Source organism: Aythya ferina (genome assembly GCF_964211825.1).
Source record: "Aythya ferina genome assembly, chromosome: Z".
Taxonomy (NCBI): Eukaryota; Metazoa; Chordata; class Aves; order Anseriformes; family Anatidae; genus Aythya; species Aythya ferina.
Genome location: NC_140299.1, coordinates 22,019,879 through 22,039,575, shown reverse-complemented (window position 1 = coordinate 22,039,575; position 19,697 = coordinate 22,019,879). Strand labels below are relative to the sequence as shown.

The following is a 19,697-nucleotide window of genomic DNA, read 5'->3' as shown; positions in this document are numbered from 1 at the left end:
GACCAGCTGGGTAGGTACATCACTGCTGCTAGGGGCAAGCAGCGGTATTAGCATGCTCATCAGCAGACAGAGAAGGGAAAACAGAGTTGAGGAAGGGAGCTGGAACTCCCAGCTCTATTTCCTTCAGCTTTAGGGGCTGATGGCACAGGGAGCTCCACACAGTTTTGATGCCAAATGCATTCCCTTTTGTCATTATTCATGACAAAAATTTGATGATTCAAATGCCTTAACCAGAGTCTAAACTTTTTATTAACCTTGCTCTGTGAAACAGTGTGAAAGTGAGTAACATTAAAAAACAACAACAAAAGACAAATTTAGGCTCTGAAAGATTTTACAGGTAGTGTGCATCACTTTACAGTGATAAATGCAGCATTAGACTTCACAGGTTATTGAAGGAGTGATTACCAGTTATGAGTGTGTATCACTCCCACACCTGTAAAGCTGTTGTAATTAATTTATTCTTGGCAGTTTCATAACATACTTCTAAAATTCATTTAATCTTATAACAGCTCACTGGGAACCTGGGATCTAAGACCAACCAGGAAGGTCAGACAGACTTTTTGCCTAAGGCTTGCTCAAATAGGCATTTCAAGTACAGCCGTATCCCCATATGCCAGTAAAGATACATTCTTGGAACATACTGCAGTTACTGACATCTATCTTGTATACCATATATCCTGTATCTGTCTATTAAAATGGTATACATGTATATATATTTAAATCTCTGTATATAGCATGTTATCCTTATTATAGCTGTTCTAGAAAACAAACAAACAAACAAACAAAACACCCTGGTTTGCTATCTGTTCAACATCTGCTTCATTTGAGGCTAGTGATGCTTCCTGGGTAAAGACATCTGAAGTGATGTAAACGTCTCCCTTTCCTGAACAGTATCTAGCAAGCAATCACTGTTATACTGCAAAATGAAAGCTCCTTTGTTTTGCTGATAAACACTTTAAAAGTATTTTCTTAGTTCTGCATACATCTTTTTTTTAAAAATACACTTTAGTAAGAGAAATGAATGTATAATGTACTATAGATACAATAATCTGCATACCACAGGTATTTGAATGACCAAAAATGCTGACAGTGAACTATATGAAAAAAAATATTAAAATCCTTAAAGTGCAAATACTTTTTAATAAAATATCACAATAGACTTAGGTATTCTTCTGGCCTAGCAGAATTTAAAAAGGAAAGTTCCTGTTGGTCTATTAAAATTCTGCATGTATGTGCCCTTTTGCAGGTCTTACTGAGGGCAGAAGAAACACTATAATTGTACATTAACACATTACAGAGGTTTCTACAAGCACCATGTTAGAAAACAGCAAATGAGACATTTCTGATTTTTTACATGACCATTCATTCCTCTTTTGATTTGCATATAACTTAAACTGGAACTCAAATGAAAACACACACACAAAGAATTGTGAAGTGTTTTTATTATTCAAATGCAGTTTAACCATAGTGTTCTGGATGCATTTTAGCAAATTTTTATCTCTCGCGGTTTGCATTTAGAACTGTGAAAAGGCATATGGTTCTCACTTTGCGTTGTCTTTCAGCAAAAATGCTGACATAAAGGCCAGAGATTCCATTTTGAGAGGCAGACACGCAGAGACTAGATGGTGTCACTCTCAGCAGGCCTTTTCAGCTTGGCACAGGGCCATGTTTGTTGTGGCTGCACTGCTTTCAGATCAGTTGCCTTGTGCAAGCTCATGTTTTCCTCCAAAATAGCATGCAGACATATATGAGTGTAAAAAAGCCTACGCTCCTCTGTGGCTTGTTTTATGTCCTTCAAACTTTTTTTCCTGTGACTCAGTCATAGAAAAGCCAAGAGCAGAGGGTTCCTTCCCAAGTTGGGTACCCAGTCCTCTTTCTTGAGAAATGTCTGTCTAACCTTCTCTTACAGACTTTTGATGGAGATTTTTCAGCCTTCCCAAACCATTTTATTACCTTGTTATCTCCTGTCATTATAGCCTTTCCCCTTGCATCTAACCTGATTTTTTGTGCAATTTAAATCTTACTCTCTCTTATTTGCTGTGAATACAGAGGACAAAATGTCCCCTTTTCTTCTGTGCAGCAACATTTTACAACTTTAAGCACTCACATATCAGCTACTCTTTTAGCTTGTCTTTGGGCTAAATAAATTTAATTCTTTTCCTTTCTCCTCACAGATCATGATTTCTTGATCTCTGTCACTACTATTCAGGTATTCAGTGAACTCTTCCAAATGGGTCAGCTATTCTTGCACAGCAGTGTTCAAATCTGGCTGCAGAACACAAAATGAAGTAGTACCAGCCCTGAATTGATCAGACAGATGACAAAAATATCCAAGAGCATAAAAAGAAGAGAATGCTTTTTTAGGGTTGAAAAGAATAGAAAATACACTAGATCTTTTTTAAAATGTTGTTTCTTACATTTATAAGGATGGGAAATACTATAAGATTAAATAACTATTCCAATTGCAAGTAAATTTCACGTGCAAACTCAGCATAAGATCTTCAAGATTCATACATGCTCATCAATATGTTAAGGGAAGAAGGAACAATAATTACATTTTTCCTTTCTCTCACTCCATCTGGAAAACTTATGAGCAACAACACTGAAAGCTAGTGGGACAATTTGCAAAGAAAACAGTAAAAATTAGGTGAAAGATCAAGTGGCAGACAGCAATCAAAGAAATGGCACAGAGCTGATCTGCTTCCTGTTTACTTATCATTTCTTGAATGGGATGCTTTCCCTTTTGGCATCTTCTCATAAATAGGAAGTCCCCTTTGATATCTATATCTATACAATTTGGATTGTGTTAAGAAACAATGTATTAAGCTCTGACCATTTATCACCAAAAAGATTGCTGGAAAACTGAAGTAAAGCCCCCCAAAAGTTTCTCAAATGTGCAAGGTAAAAGACTAAATATAAAAACATATTTCTATTGAAAGCCTATTCAAGGATTTCTCTTCAACTAACTTCACTTTCCTCTCAAAAATGTAAAACTAAAAGAATGGGTAGAGCAGAACACGTGGTTTTCGATGCTTTTTTCTTCAAAAGTCATCTATAACCCCTTCAGGATGCCACAGCCACAAGGATGACAATAATAATTAGGTTGCAGTAAGGAATTAGGGCACAGAAACTTGAGCATTAGTTACAGCAAGCATTGTAAAGAACAGTAGGTGCTTGCCAGCTTTGAGGTAAGGTGACGAAGACAAGTCAGATGAGCTGTCATGGACAACAAGTGCCCAGAACCAGAAGTTCCTGCTCCCAGGAAGGCAGGAACGGACACTTTGCTAAACAGGGAAACAATCCTGGAAGGCATTCAGGCACACGTGAAAACTAACTACAAACTTCCAATGTCTGCAGCTTTTCAGCTTTGAGGAGACACTTCTGGAAAGACACTTAAGGAGCATTCCTCAATAAAGCAACAGTTATGCAGGGAGAAAGAAAACGATGTTTGAGGAACTGCCTCCAGACTGCCAGAGAAGCGAAGCAGCACGGTGGGTTTAGTGTCATCCAGGCTGCTCCTGTGTCGGCTCCTGCTGGACTGTGAACTGTTTTGCCAGTTCAGCTATTGTTGTGGGGTCAGCTCCCATATCTTGGTCCACTGCTTGACGAGACAGGGCAACCAGACTCTCTCCCGCAGCAAGAGCAGCCCACATAAATTAGAAATCAGTTAATGTAACAATAGGAAAGAGCGTGTTACTTGCAAGGTGTTACTTAATCGCTAACAAATCCTACTGCATGCTGGCTAAGCCGATGGGTGTAGAAGGTAACAGCGAGAGAACGCCGAGCGCTTAAATCGCTTTGACAGGGAGCAGACAAAACAGCTCAGCGGGAAGCCAGGGACCGGCGGCGCGTACGCTCTTTTCTCTCATGCGATCCCACGGGCGGTCTCACCGCTGCTCGCTGCTCTTGCACGCCCAAGCGCCAGCCGCCGCACAAAACCGGGGGCCAAACACACACGCACGCTGTGCGGGGCACGGACCGCGGGGCAGCGGGGCAGCGGCCGCCTCCAGGCCGCCCCGCGGGTGCTGACAGGCGGCGGCAGCGCCGCTGAGTGCGCTGCGAGGAGACGCCGGGGGCTCGCCGGGGGCTGTCCGGGGGCTCCCCGCGGCTCGCAGCGCGCCCCCCGCCCCGCCGCCCCGCCCCGCCCCGCCGGCAGGTGTCGGCCCCGCGGCCCCGCGCCCCGCGCCCCCGAGGCGCCGCTTACCGGGGCCGCGCCGTGCGAGGGAGGCTGCGAGGAGGAGGAGGAGGCGGGGAAGGGGTTGCGCAGCGGCAGCTGCTCCTGCGAACGGGAAGAGACGGGAGACAAACGGCAGCGGAAAGCGCTCGGCGAGCGCCGAGACCGGCCCCCTCCCCGGCGGCTCTGCCCGCCGTGGAGGTCGCCCTGCGGCCGGCAGCTTCCCCTCGGCGGCCGCCTCGCCCCGTCCCTGCCGCGGGGGGCCGGGGAAGGAGGCGGCGGGCGGTGGCCGGGGCCGCCCGTGCCGCGGCGAGGCCTGAGGGTGGCACGGCCTCTCGGCTGCTGACTGGCGGAGGGGGAGCCGGGGTGGGGTCGGCCCCGGCGGCAGGGTGTGACCGAGGCGGTGGGAGAAGCGAAATGGAAGTTTTCAATGCAAACTGGAAGATTTGAGTGTGTGTGTGTGTGTGTGTGTGTGTGTGTGTGTGTGTGTGTGTGCTGGGGAGAAGCGGTCTCTGTCTGCAAAGAGGGGAGTGCAGGTACTCCCTGAGGCGTCAGGCTGCTGCTTCAGGTGCGCAGCGCGGGGCTCGCCGTGCTTGGGGCTCCTCAGGGCCAAGGAACAAGCCCTGGCCCAGCTCACAGCCAGGGAGTGGGGCCAGGGCGATCAGAGGACACACAGCCGCCAGCAAGCAGTCACGTACTGAGCAGCCTGTCAGCTCATCAGCAGCCCCTGCGTGTTTTAATAGGCACCAAAGGAAAGAGGAAGTTTTAAACTAAATACGGAACAACAACAAAGTAAATTAATGAACGCAGAGTTGCTCTAAATCATGTAGGGCAGCATGGGAGAGAACCCAGACACAAAAGTGCCTGTAAATGTAGCAGATACACCAGAGGGGCATGCTGCCATCCAGGGGAACATGGATGGGGTGGAGAAGCAGGCTGACAAGAATCTCATGAAAATCAACAAGAAGTGCAGAATATGACACCTGGGGAGGAACAACCCCAGGTACCAGGGCAGGCTGGGGCCACCCAGCTGGGAAGCAGCTCTGCAGGAAGGGACCTGGGGGTCCTGGTGGGCACCAAGCTGAACATGAGCCAGCAATGCAGCCTTGCAGCAGGAAGGTTCATGGCATTGTGGGCTGCATTAGGAGAAGTGTGGCTGGCTGGGCAAGGGAGCTGATCCTTCTCTATTCAGTACTGGTTACTAGGCTAAGCCTAGAGAAGTCCTGCAGCCAGTTCTGTGCTCACCAGTGCAAGAGAGACATGGATGTACTGGAGAGAGCCCAACAAAGGGCCACAAAGGTGATGAAGGAGCTGGAGCACTTCTCGCATGAGGACAGACTGAGATAGCTGGGACTGTTCAACCAGGAGATGCTGAACATCCCTTCTGGCCTGTGGGAATCTTCTCAATGAAGATTTCTCAATGAAGGCCATTATCTTGAGCATGGGTGGGCAAAGAGATTATGGTGTCCATCCTTGGTGATACTCAAAAGCATTTGGACATGGTCCTCAGAAAACACCTCTAAGGTGGTTGTGCTTGAGCACAGTGTTAGACCAGAAGACATCCAGAGGTCCCTTTCATTCTTAGCCATTCTGTGATTCTGCGATACCATTGATGTTTGCTCTTTGCTATGCTGTGGTTCTGATAGACTGCCTTCTACCAGAGAAATTATTTAGTCTGTTGTTTCTTGGCAGAGTGTATAGATTTTTTCAGTTCCAGCTATCTAAAGTCTTATTCATGGGAAGAGATTTCAAAGAATAGCATGATACAAATAACAATAAACATTCATTCAGAAACTCTTATGTTTTTCAGTAACTACAGTTAACTAAAATACTTTATGCTTGTTGGTTTTGTGGTTATACACTATAATTGCTTGTGTTTGTTAAACAAACAACAAAACACAACCCCCTCCCCACCCAAAATTACCCTGGATTATGTTCAACTACTTACCTGTCTTGTTGTTTTCTTTCTCCATGGTTAAAAAACCTGATTTTTTTTTTTTTTTTTTAAGAAAAGGATTGTTAGGATTAATCACTAACTCCTTTTAGTGAGTAATACATTTGGTGAGAAGTTGTGCTAATTGCTTCTTTTTCCTGTTTTATGTAGACCCAGTAGAAAGGGTCTACATAAAAATGTTCACAGGTAGGATGCTCACAATAATTAAGTTCTGTTGTGCTCTGCCATGATTGCCCAGTAATCTTAAGTAGAAAAGAGAGACTTATTTTGAAGTAATTTCTGGTATGGTACAATATGTTCAAATTTTAACCAAAAGTACTGTTTAGAAAAAACAGTATTTATCAGTTATGAATAGGTATAAGGCATTGTATAGCAGACAATTGGTAAAGGCATGTAGAACAAGCAAAATAAGGAAATGAATGGAGTAAATAAAAGAGCTGCTAGTTTAGGGCTTCAGAGTTAAAAGAATATTAAATCAGATCAGAAAGCTTTTGCTATTTTAAAAGTTTGTCATCTCATTTGATTCTTCTTAAGGGAGACGTAGGGTTGGACTAAGGGAATTTATTGGCTTACAGAGAAATACCGAAGATGGCACTGGGGAAAGAAATGAAAGATACTGTATGGCTTATGTCATAGAAATAGCAAATAAAATGAGGAAAGATAAAACCTTTCTTCTACTTATGAGATTATATTTTGAGAATTTTTCTTCAGCATCTTTGATTTTATTGACCAAAGGGAAAGTGTACTCAGCTGTGTGGTTAGCTGTATTTCTTGTCTTACAGGTAGTTTTTGTCTGTCACAGGATGAGGACAGAGCAGCTGGCCTGTGTGAGGTTAGAGAGGGTAAAGTGATCAGTAAGAAGGTTAATGGATATTGCTTGTGTTGAGAAGTTAGCTCTCAAATTTGTATAGGTATGAAGTGCTTTTTTTTTTTGCTGGGATGACCCCTTAGGTCTACAGTGGGCAATGCAAGGAGCAGTACCAGTACCAAACTGAGAGACAATAAAACAGAAAACAATATTTTTGACCTGCTATTGACTCAAGGATGGGATATCAGGAAGGCTATAATGAAGTGAATGCAGTGAATTATTGAACATCGCAGAGTACACTCCAATAGTGCCATGCTTTGTGCATGTCTGGTGGCATGCACTTTCACCTCCATGGCACATGGATAGCATGTCCAGTTCACAAGTGCTGTAGGAACATTGCCCTGGCTTCTAGCAAGTGGTAGTAGACAGAACAGGGACATGTTCTCCTTGCCAACAATGATGCTGAACTGGGAAAAAAAGCAATAAATCTTAGCTACTTAGGCAAATGGATTACTAGACTTTTACTCTTGTAGTGTTCATTTCTTTACCGAAATACATCTACAACAGAAGAAACTACATTTTGTCCAAATATTCAACAGTGAACTAAAGATTGCCCTAGGCATTAACCCAGTTCTGTAATACCTGGCCCTTTGACACATTATGAGAACAATCCCAGACATGAGTAGACTGGGAGAAGAACGTATTAAGAGCAGTCTTGCAGGGAAGGATTTATGGGTTCTGGTGGACAAAAAAACTTGACATGAGCCAGAAGTGTGTGCTTGCAGTTAAGAAAGCCTTCTGCAACCTGGGCTGCATCACCAGAAGAATGGGCAGCAGGTTGAGGGAGGTGATTATCCCCCTCTATTCTGCCCTTGTGAGGCTTCACTTGGAGTGCTGCACCCTGGTCTGGGGCCTCCAACACAAGAAAGACATGTACCTGTTAAAGCAGGTCCAAGAGTACCATGAGGATGGTCAGAGAGCTGGAGTGCCTCTCCTATGAAGACAGTCTGAAAAAGCTAGGGACATTTTCTTTTCCCGGCTTGTGCAGCCTGGAAGAGTCTGGGGAGACCTTTCAGTACTTAAAAGGGGATTATAGAAAAGGTGGAGATGACTTTGTTATGGGCAGATAGTGATAAGACAAGGGGTAATGGCTTTAAATTAAAAGAGGTCATTCTATTCCACTTAGATTAGATATTCGAAAGAGATTATTTACTATGAGGGTGGTGTGGCACTGGAACAAGTTGCCCAGAGAAGCTGTGGATGCCCCATCCCTGGAAGTGCTCAAGGCCAGGCTGGATGGGGCTTTGGGCAACCTGGTCTGGTGAGAGGTGTCCCTGCCCATGGCAGGGGGTGGAATGGGGTGATCTTTTATATCCCTTCCAACCCAAGCTGTTGTATGATTCTATGTAATTATACTGTCCCCATCAGCTGGGTTTGTCTCTAACACCTGCATATCTATTATTTGATTAATTGTGCTGGAGCAAATTATCTTAGGAAATGGCCAGAGAGTTAGCATTAGGAAATATGAGTGAAGAAATAGAATCTGTTATGCAGAATATTCAGGACTTGATTCTGAGTGCAGGAAGAAATTTATTTTTGCCCTTAACTTTTTCTTATCCTAAGCAGCTTGCATATTTGAATATCATAATATTAGCAGAACAGCATTATATTAGCAGAACCCCAGTGAGAAAACCCCTGTTTCACCCTTCACCATAGGATTCATTGTTAGAAAATCTTAGGTGACTCTAGGCATTTCAATAACCATAAAGCACAACATTTCACTGTGTGGAGATTACCATCTTGCTCTTTATAGTCCTTTTAAAAATACACCCTGATTTTCAATCTGATTTACCATTGAAGAAATCTTACTATTACAAAGTAAATTGTAAGAAAATGACATTTCTTTCCCTTTCCCTCAAAGATAACGGTTTATATTTGCAGTTAAATTTCCAAATCTGATTTGTGAAGCTCATCATACTCCTATATGAAATCTCTAGATTATACAGAAAATCCATCTTTTAACAAATCATAAGCTTTATTTTTGCTTCCCTTCAAAGAATAATCAGATCAGTCTAAAATTGCTGTGTATGGTCATAGGCCATGTTAGAGCTAAGGTAAACATTTTTAAAGCATCCAAGTCACTCAGGGCTAGATCTAATAAAACAATTCTTGATACCACTTTCTTTTCTGGTAGTCACTTCTTCACTGGAATGGAATCTTTAACAGTGTTATATGCAGGAATCTCCTCAGTGCTTCAGAATCCTGATGATCTAGGAATCTTGTTGTCCTGAGGCAGGGAAAAGAAAATGCCACAAAGATTATACAGTCTGAAAACTGTTCAGGCTGTTGAAGTTTGTTTATTAGTTTGTGTTCTGTTTATTACCTGTTGAGATCTAGTTCCTGCAGCTGAAGGCACTTAGAAATAGAACTAAGATTACTACTCTCCATAGCCTGTTCATTCATCCTACATTTCCTACAATGTGGGAGAATGTAGGAATTTACCTAATTTACCAGGTAATTTACCTAATTAACCAGGTAAAGATAAAAACACTCTGTCTTTTGCTCTGTGGTGTCCTAGCTTCAAAGAAATTAAGATCTGTGGGACTATACACAGTGGAAGAGAACATGCCTGTGCCGAAAGGATTGTAGTACTCACATGGGAAAAGGAATTTCAGTGATTTTCAAGGACTGACTTCTGTGTTTTACTCTAAGCAGATATGTAGAAATTCATTAACAATCCTTTGAAGAGGGTTCTGTGCTATTTTATAGTTAGTTTAGGTAACCAGGTAAAAAAATAGGGACATTACGAGTAAGCCTGTCATTGCAAATTTTCATAAGGGTTTTTGATTAAGTTGTTTAATTTTAAGTTAAATGGAAAGATAAACAAAACTATATTTTAAAGTAAAGTGCTTGAGTTGAAGAGTGAGCTTAGATAAGCTAAAGAAACTGTAATCAAACTGCAGTTTAATTAGCTCAGCTGGGCTGAAATGCTCAGGAATTTGAATGGAGAGGTTATCTGGAATTAAAATTTATTTCAGCTACCAAGAATATATATCCAAGCAAGGAAAAGACTTCCAGAAATAATGCTAGACCTAAATGTACAGTTACCCAAAGAACAACTTAGAAATATATGGATACCTACAAGCAATAGAAAAAAACAGAAATGGGTAAAAAATACCGATAAACAAAATTATTCCTTAAAATGTAGAGTAAGAATAAAAATTGTTTAAGCCACAGCTGAGTTGGAACTTGCAAAGAATATGAAGAAATGGAAAACATACAAGATTCAAGTGAATAATATGCAAGATTATGTGCTTGGAATCTGCTAGCAAGGATTTTTTCCTGTTGACAGAGGACTAATTAATAAGAAGGAGAAGTGTCAGAGTATAATAAAAGGTCACAGGATGTCAATGCCTTGAAAAGGCAAATTGTGACCTGGACTTTGGACATAATTCTAGTACATAGAGAGGAATATCAGTGCTTTGGAAATTCTTTATTTGAAAAATTTTTAAATCCTTATTCTTTATTTTTATTTATTTTATTTATTTATTTATTTATTTATTATATCATACAGATAGTTGTAATCGCCCATTTTCAAAAAAGAAATTAAAGATAGAGTAGATAAAAGAAGTACTAATGGAAAGATCACAATGAAGAGAGCCAGTCTTACAGAAAGACAAAATCAGCTTTGCTTAGTTCAGCAAAACAAATGCTGAGAAAGTTTTTTCTTGCTAGGTAATCAGTGAGAAAAGAAAAGAGATTACAACAACTCAGAGAAGTAAAAAATAGTTATGAATTGGCTGTTAAGAAATTCATGGAATTTCATGGTGGAAATTAAAAAGTTGTAGCTGTCTCAGTAGGGAAATGAATGGAATTTTTCATGGAAGTATTATGAAAGTATTACAGAAAAACAGTAATTAATGTAAAGATGAAGTACAGCTTTATGAAATCAAGCTTACAGCAGTTGTTTGGACTTCAAGATCTGGAAGGTTCTGGAAGTGTTACTACACACTCTCTCTCTTCTATTTATGTATTTTTTTAAATTTTGTTTTTAAATATTACACTTTCTGGGAAAATTTGTCTTTGGTAATTTGCTACTTTGTGATGGACTGTGTTTCTGTGTACTTAGATATGATTTTCCTGTCCTGTAAGAGATAATGTCTCATCAGTGCCTGAATATTAAACCAAAATTTCTAAACAAGTATAAGAATATATTTTTATATCATTTAGAAAAGATATAAAGGCTATTTTATTTTATTTTACTTTATTTTATTATTTTATTTTAATTTTATTACTATTTTTTTTTTCCAATGATGCTCTTATTCAAAAACACTGAACAGCTCTCTGCACAGTAATTTTGATTTGGTGAAGCTTTCATGAGAGTCCACAATCACATGCTGTTTTACCATTGCCTAAATAATTTATTTATTTATTTATTTATTTATTTATTTTGTAATTATTTATTGAAGCGTTATATAGCTTGTAAGAGCACCCTGGGATTCACTCCATTTCTAAAACTGTCAATTTCACTTTTTTAGTAGGAATCAGTAGAAAGCAGTGAAAGTTTCTTTTGCTCATTATTGCTAATATGTGCATGTAACAGGTTTGTTCTAAGGCTGAGATACAAATAAATGAATCATTCTATTAAACTTGTTTTTGTGTTTGTAGTGTTTTTAGTGTATATTTTTTTTGTATGTGTATAGTATCATATTTAAAAGTTCAGCTTTTAAACAGTGTTTTTCTTTTATATAGATGTATGTATGCATTATATATTTAATCTTATATTTTATGAATATTAAATAGAGAGAAGCAAGTTGTCTGACTGCTGGAGAAAACAATGTGATCTGTTTTCTTTTTAGAAGTCAGCCTAGGTTAAAATATCTCATTCTCCTTAAAAATATTTTAAATAATAATTTATAGGACTTCTTTAAATGGACATATACTGTGAACAAGACATTTTTGCATAAATTATGATTTACAATGGCTTTGTGTTTGTTTCATATTCCTTTTTATTTTCTATTAATGTAGTTCTCAGCTTTGTTTTTAGCCTATTAAATTGCTGGAATTTATCAACTGAAAAAGCATGGTATATAACAAGAAATCACTGGGCAATAAATTAATCTATGCATTATTTCAGAATTGGCTTGTTTACATATGTGTTACAGTTAAGTTCCATAATTAACATGTTTAGTTATGAAAAACTTCTTTGTTTTACACTGTCGTGGTTTCGCTCGAGTGGGCAGCCGAGCTCCACCACAGCCGCTCTCTCACTCCCCCTCCTCAAAGAGGAATGGGGAGAAAATATGTGAAAAGGGCTCAAGGGTTGAGATAAGGACGAGAAAATCACACAATAATTATTGTAACGGGCAAAACAGACTCGGCATAAGGAGATAGTAAGATTTATTGCCTATTACTAACAAGCGAGAGAAGTGAGAAAACAAAGGAAAAAAAACCAAAACCACCTTCCCCCCCATCCACCCTCTTCCACCTCCTCCCCCTGAGCGGCACAGGGGAATGGGGGAATGGGGGTTATGGTCAGTCTACAGCACTTCTTCTCTGCCGCTCCTTCTCGGTCACTCTCGTCCCCTGTGCTGTGGGGTCCCACCCACAGGATGCAGTCCTTGATGAACTGATCCGGCGTGGGCTTCCCACAGGCAGCAGCTCTTCCAGAACTGCTCCAGATATGGGTCCGTACCACGGGGTCCATCCCTCAGGAGAAAACTGCTCCAACCTGGCTCCCCCACGGGCAGCAGCTCCTGCCAGATCACCTGCTCCTGCCTGCGTGGTCTCCTCTCCACGGGCTACAGGTCCGGCCCGGAATCTGCTCCGGCAGGGGTCTTCCACAGGCGGCAGCCTCCGTCGGTGCAGGGCCACCTGCTCCACCGTGGTCTCCTCCACGGGCTGCAGCGTGGAACCCTGCTCCACCGTGGTACTCCATGGGCTGCAGGGGGACATCCTGCTCCACCATGGTCCTCACCACAGGCTGCAGGGGACTTCTCCTCCGGTGCCTGGAGCACCTCTCCCCCTCCCTCTACACTGACCTTGGCACCTGCAAGGCTGTTCTCTCACTCCCGGCTGCTGTCTGGTGCAGTGTTTTTTTCCCTGTCTTAAATATGCTCTCACAGAGGCGCAAAACAACATCGCTTATTGGCTCAGGTCTGGAAAACAATGGGGCCCTTCCCAAACATGGGGCAGCTTCTAGATCTTTCTCACAGAAACCACCCCTATGGCTCCCTGCTACCAAAACCTTGCCACGTAAACCCACTACATACACCCAGAGGGTGATAGTCTCATTCAGATAACAATTTTAATTGACAGAAATACTTCTAAGATGTTTTCTGTCTTTCCTTTTTTGAAAATGTTGTTGATTATTTATATTTCATGGTTTCCAAATCAAGAATTGAGGTCTGATTTATGCTATTTTGTGCTTGGGATATGCAATTGGAAAGTGTAATAAAATATAAGACTTTGAAGCTTTATCTTTCTAACATGATACTGTGTTCAAATATTCTTTTGTTGTAGTCAAAAGAACCACCTACTCTCATGCCTGATTATGCATAATATTTTCACTATTACTGAAATATGATGCCTGTGAATTCTGCTGCCAGATCTTACAGAGATCCAAAATTCTCCTCTTGTCATATAATCATCTAAAATTTGTAATATAATAAGTCACTACATTAAACAATGTTTTCACTTTAGTTATGTATCTGTTACCAGTCTTTATCTAAACTGAGAGTTACTGTGCTGCTTTTGCTGTAGAAGACAATCTGTAATCCTTAAATGTAAACTTTGGTTTATCCCAACGAAGGTACCTGCTAAAGCAACCATTTCAGATGCCAGAACTAAGTACTGATTGGCTGAAAGGAAACTCCCTGCTTTAGTGAGGTGATTCAGGGCAGCTGCGTGCCTCACAGAGACAGTGGAGGGTGAGATCCCCAAAGGGCGATTTTCTGTTCCAGCGCTGAGCAGGATGCTGCCAGAGCTAGTGAGTAAGAATTCACGCCCATGCAATCATGATGCTCAGCTCTCTTCAGGTCAAAGCACTGATGCTATGAGCTAACAGAGCAGTCACTTTTATGGCCTTTGGTATGGCTTAGTCACACCCCCACCTCATGCTCAAGGTGCACCGGACTTACGGACAAGACTATGGACCCAAGACTTCTCAACAAGACACTAGGCTTAAATGTTTAGACAACAGTGTGGTTCATAATATGGACATCTATAAACTGCAGGCATTTAAAAGGCTAGTTGGCCATCAAAAAATTGGTATGCTGAGTGTTTTTTATGATTTTGGCACAAAGTTTGTTTTAGATATCCACACATAGGACTTCAGTGCTACTTAAAGTGTTAATATGTTTATAATAATGGTAAGTATCACATGGCCTTCCAGAGCAACAGCAGCAGACCAGGTTAAATACCTGAGAGCACCTCAAATGGCAATACAAACTTTGTCACTCACAGTTGAACTGAGTCATAACAGTCCATCAAAATGTACCTGAGATGCCCCCCAAAGTAGCTGTTCCTCCTGCCTCCCCCACCCAAAAAAAGTATTTCAGTTTTAAAGGCCTTCAAATTCTGATGCCAAAGACAGTGTAATGCTTAATGCATTGCATCTGATCTAGAATTAGATTCTTAATCACTCGTTTGCTATAGTTGCTCATACGTCCAATTAGGCTCATGTGTTTACTTTCATAATTATGCTAAGAAGTTCATATATGTTTATAAGTGTTTGGTTTGTGTAGCATTTTATTATCTTTCTTATGAGGTTTAAAACAAGGGATACAAGAACGTTATGAATGTTAAATTCATTGTTTATGAATATCCAAAGTCATACAGTATATAACTAACTTCAGAGTAGATTTTAATCTGAACAAGTACAAGGCTTGGAGAGAAATTCTAGACGATTAAACACTGAATCTGTGCCATTTTATGGAAAACACCATATATAAAGAGAAAACTCCATGAGAAGGATGGATGGAATTACCATAGTAAGACGTGGAGCTGATCTACACTCATGGTAAAGATGTCATTCAGGTGAAAAATACTTACAGTTTAATGTGAGTGGAATGGAATAAGGATATATGGGTAGAAATAGAAAGTACAAATTATAATTCAAGCTGTGACAGGGGAGGTTCAGCTTGGATATCAGGAAAAGGTTCTTCACTGAGAGGGTGGTTGTGCACAGGAACAAACTCCCCAGGGATGTAGTCATGGCACCAAGACCGTCAGAGCTTAAGAAGTGTTTGGACTGTGCTCTTAGTCATATGGTCTGAATTTTTCATAGACCTATGAGGAGGCTAGGACTTGGACTCAATGATTCTTATGGGTCCATTCCAACTCAGGATATTCTATGATTCTAGAATAGTATGAAGAGCAGTATATATTGATATATATGAGGATTGTATATATTCATTTATAGGTTGTGATTCAGTTTACAGTTGGATAAAGGACAGCTACATTCTTGTTAAAAGTCTACAAAAGTACTTTGTACGTTGAGTTACAGGATCAAAAATGAGATGGTGATTTACAGAGATATAAAGCTTTAAATTGAAGTACAATCAGTAAAAAGGATAACATTGTGATATTTATATTTTCATATTTATAGAGAGTATATTGATTTTAGAAGCCTTTATCCTTCCTCAGAGCTTGGCTGGTGGCTGTGAAACACACCATCTTTGCAGCATAACCTTTACAATCAACATAATCGTTACAATCTTTATGACATGATAGTACACATGACATCTCCCACTTCCCACATCTACTCAGATGACCCACTTGCATTCCTCAAACTGAAAATCCTTAGGGAAGGTGATATGGAATTTTGTGTATCTTTAAGGATTAGCATGAAAGAGACCGGATCTGTGACTGGATCTGTCACAGGCGTAACAGTGCCACAGTGATGTCACAGTGTAACAGTGACAATACAGTTGGCATGTAATTGTAAATTTTACAGTCTTCTGCAGCAGTCTTCTGCCAATGCTTTGTCCTTTGTTCCATGATATCACAGTTTGAATGTCTGAAATACTGGCTGCAGCAGCTGTTGTTCTCTTCTTTAGGAATCTAAGGTCTGTGATTTTGTATGTTTCAGGTTTCTGTTTTGATGCATCTCTTCCCCTTCCTGCCCCTTCCCCACCCCCTCTCTCCCCCCCCCACCCCCCAAGTTAGGTCTTTAATAATGAAGACATATGAAAAAAAATAGTTCAATAGTGTGTTGATTTCTATGTTAGCACTGTTGTACTTTACAGGAGAACCTGTGGCCCCTCATGCTAAGTGCAGCAATGCAAAATCATTGTAAATTTATATACAGTAGAATTAATGAAAGATTATAAGAACCAGTTTTTTAATTTTATTGAGTGGTAAAATCCATCTATACCTCTGCAAAAACACTTAATTCTCATTACCCATTCAAAGGTAAGTTGAAGTGGTAAGATCTATTAGTACTTGGCAAGCAAATTTAGTTTACTTCAAGAATCTCTGTCCCATTGGTGGGGCTACAGAAATGTATGTAGGAAAATTTTACTATCTTTTAAAGCTGAATTTTTAAAAGTGTAATTCTCATTAAAAAAAAGGAGGAATGAAATATTTCTGAATTAGGTTGCAAACTGAATTTCATTTCCAATAACAGAAAAGAATTATACATCTGTAAAAACATCTAAATATATGGCTAAAGGAATCAGAATAATGACAGAAAATGTTTGTGTTCTGCATGTTCTCACAGCCAGGTAATGTGCCGAGGAGAAGCACGTGTGGGTCATAGAATGACATTCCCCACCTGGAGTATTGCCTGTGGTTGATAGTGGGAGCCTACCTGGACTAGTGCTTGGAGAACTCCAGGGAGAACAGTTGGAGGCATCTATGGATTGGAGTTCTCCCTCCTGGGTGCACACTTGCTCTTCGTTTTTCTGCTTCTTGTCAGTCAGTGTGTGTACAGCTGTCACTGCAGTGGCTGTTTCTGTATGGTCCATGGACAAAGGAATCTGCCACAGCAACTTACCTGTGGTGGGGTATTAAAGTGTCACATCACTGACCAAATGAGCTAAAGATACTATTTCTGCCTCCAAGAGAAGGAACAACTAGACATCATTAGCAGACTCATGTCCACAACTGTATTCTTCCATCTTCCAACCTGAGAAATCAGATTCATGTCCTACCAGCTTTTTAACATGACATTTTAAATATAAAGTAGAAATGTCAGGAAAATTATATTTTCAGCTACCCACAAGAGGTTAAACTGTCAGTGATCAGGAACAGTATTGTCTTGATATAAACTGATGGTCCTGCACAGGAACAATCCTATGGTACAGAGGATGAATACATTTGTCACTGTGTCTTCTAGGAAGTGCATGATTGGAATAGTTACAGAATCGAGGTCTAGGTATTTACCTTCACATTTATTTGTATTTTTAATATGTTCCATATTTCTCCTAACTGCATAGTTAATACGCTTGTTGGTACTTGTTTAGCCTCTGTAAAATTTTCTGCAATATTAAGTTTAAAAAGTTTTATTTGTCTCCTCTTCAATCTTTTATCTCTCTGTCTTGTTAAGGTATTTTTTTTTTTTTTAATCTTTGTCTTATTTGCTTTCAGTATTTTTTCATCTGGACCTATTTTTCTTTTTTTTTGTGTTTTTATCCAACATTGCATTTTTCCATTAAATCTTTCTCTCTCAATTTTCTGATTTCAACAGAAACGTTCAACAAGTACATATGAGACTTCTTTATGTCAAGCAAAAGTACTGACTGTGCTTCTAGACAGTGGGACACCAAACAGATAGGAGAAGATAAAACCATAGGTTAGATCTGTCTGGTAAATGCTGAATTGATATTGTGAACTGCAGAAGCAAAAGGCTCAAATAACCAGTAGAGGGAGCGATTTCCACAGTCAATGCCCCTCTGTCAGGGATGCCTTGACTTCAGCCCCAAAGTGCAAGTGTCAGAGTACCAGCAGATGCACAAGCACAACGTTTATGAGGAGATGTGCAAAAGAAAAGAGATGGCTAAAGCAGTTAGTGCAGAATATGTCAACTATCTAAACAGAAGGCTCTATCTTGAAATGGTTGTAGTTCTTAGTTAACTAGTTATAAGCTTGAGAAATTTAGGAAGTAAAAATACAGAAATAATGGTTAGCTGACTAGAAGTGTGAGACTTTAGGGAAACATTTTAATTAATGATGGTGACATTTATCTTCGAGATTGCTACAAATAAAATATTGATGAAGTGAGATTAAGTCTCTAGCAGGGAAATTTATTTCATTACTGGAACAAGTAATTTTTCAAATCTGTTCATTAGGGTAAACTGAAATGATACATCTTGCTGTAACGGTTACTGGTTAACATGAATTTCATCACTAGCTATGGAAAATATGTAAATAAATGATTAAAACAAACAGTTCATAAAGGCTGACCTATGTAAAGAGCAATTAATTCACTGGTTGTGTCTGGGACTATAAGAATCTAATTTTGATCACTATCTTCTGAGCAAGTAACAAGGTAGAAATCTGGTTATTTTTGCAGAATGTTTGTTCTTAATTATTCTAAAGATTTTTCTGAATTACATTCCTGGAATTGAATGGGGAAAGCTGGCTGACTTATCCATGAGCCATCAGCATTTTGCAGGCCATCATTGATCTTTAGGTATAACAAGCCCTAAGAAGAGTGTGGATTGTGATGAAGTACTTAGCTACTGGTATCCATAATTTTTTACTGACAACAGAAAAGGAGGTGGGATATAGACAAAGTGGACTGACCTGAATAACAGTCCAGGAGGAATTAAACTGACCCAAAACCTAACTTGTAGTTAGGTTTGGTAAACCCCCTTTCTTCCATAATTTACTGAAATTTTCAGTTCTATTAAAAATAGTGTTGTTGGGGAACAGCCTTCTTCTTTTTAGATTAGAAACAAAATTAATGGGCTTGGTTATTATGTGCTAAAGAATAATTGTTCAAACTAATTGTGAGGAGGTAACTGTCAGGATTCAACAAAAAAGTCTGTATTTGGGACAGTATCAGTTGATGTGTCTTGTTAATGATTCAAATAACATTTTAATAAATGAATTGACATGGCTTTAGGATGTCATTTTAGATCAAAGCACAAGATAAAGGGAAATTATAGAATAGTTTGTAGTTTTCAGAAAACATACTGTGATAAAAATTATTAGCAATAGGAAAAACTAAACTACAGCTTAAAAGACATCCAAGGAGTTCTGGGCAACTAATCCAATCCAATATGTAGAATAAATCCAATATGTAGAATAAATAAGCTTGTTTGAAATTTAGGTAAAATAAGGAAGCCTACTCTTGTTGATTTCCAGGCCGTAACAAATATCAGGGTAATATTTACCTTACATGTTTTTATTGGGATAGGTAGTGAAAGGTTACTTTTTTTTTTTTTTTTCTTTTTTTGTTAAGAGTGTCTTGTTTTGTTATGATAGCATTTTCTCAATATATAGAAGCCATACTATTAACTATGCACATAGACTCTGCACATTTAATACAATCTAGTATTCAGCAGAAGGATGGAGAAAATGCAGCAGCCAACTGAAAATTATAAACTTTACTTGATTACTTACTGTAATTTGTACAGCACCTGCCACAATAGGCCTCTGCATGGCTTTGGTCATTAGGAACTCTTTTAAGAATATCTAGTAATAACATCCAAAGGGAGGCTACATAAACATCTTCCTCACCAAAATTAATTGTGAAATATGCTAATTTCACAGTAGTTGAAGTGAGGGAGGGGTACCTATTGTGCTAGGTACCA

At 39.8% G+C, this 19,697-nt stretch overlaps 1 protein-coding gene across 3 annotated transcripts in view; it reads right to left on the bottom strand.

Moving 5' to 3' along the window:
- RNF180 (ring finger protein 180) overlaps window positions 1–4,435 on the bottom strand; it is an 87,362-nt gene extending 82,927 nt beyond the window's left edge. For 2 of the 3 annotated variants that reach the window (XM_084505408.1, XM_084505409.1), the window contains exon 1: window positions 4,205–4,337. The gene's annotated coding sequence lies outside the window, so the exon portion shown is untranslated. Of the gene's footprint in view, window positions 1–4,204 lie in introns of all 3 variants that reach the window. The other variant, XM_084505410.1, reaches the window with a different exon arrangement.
- Window positions 4,436–19,697: the final 15,262 nt, after the last annotated feature.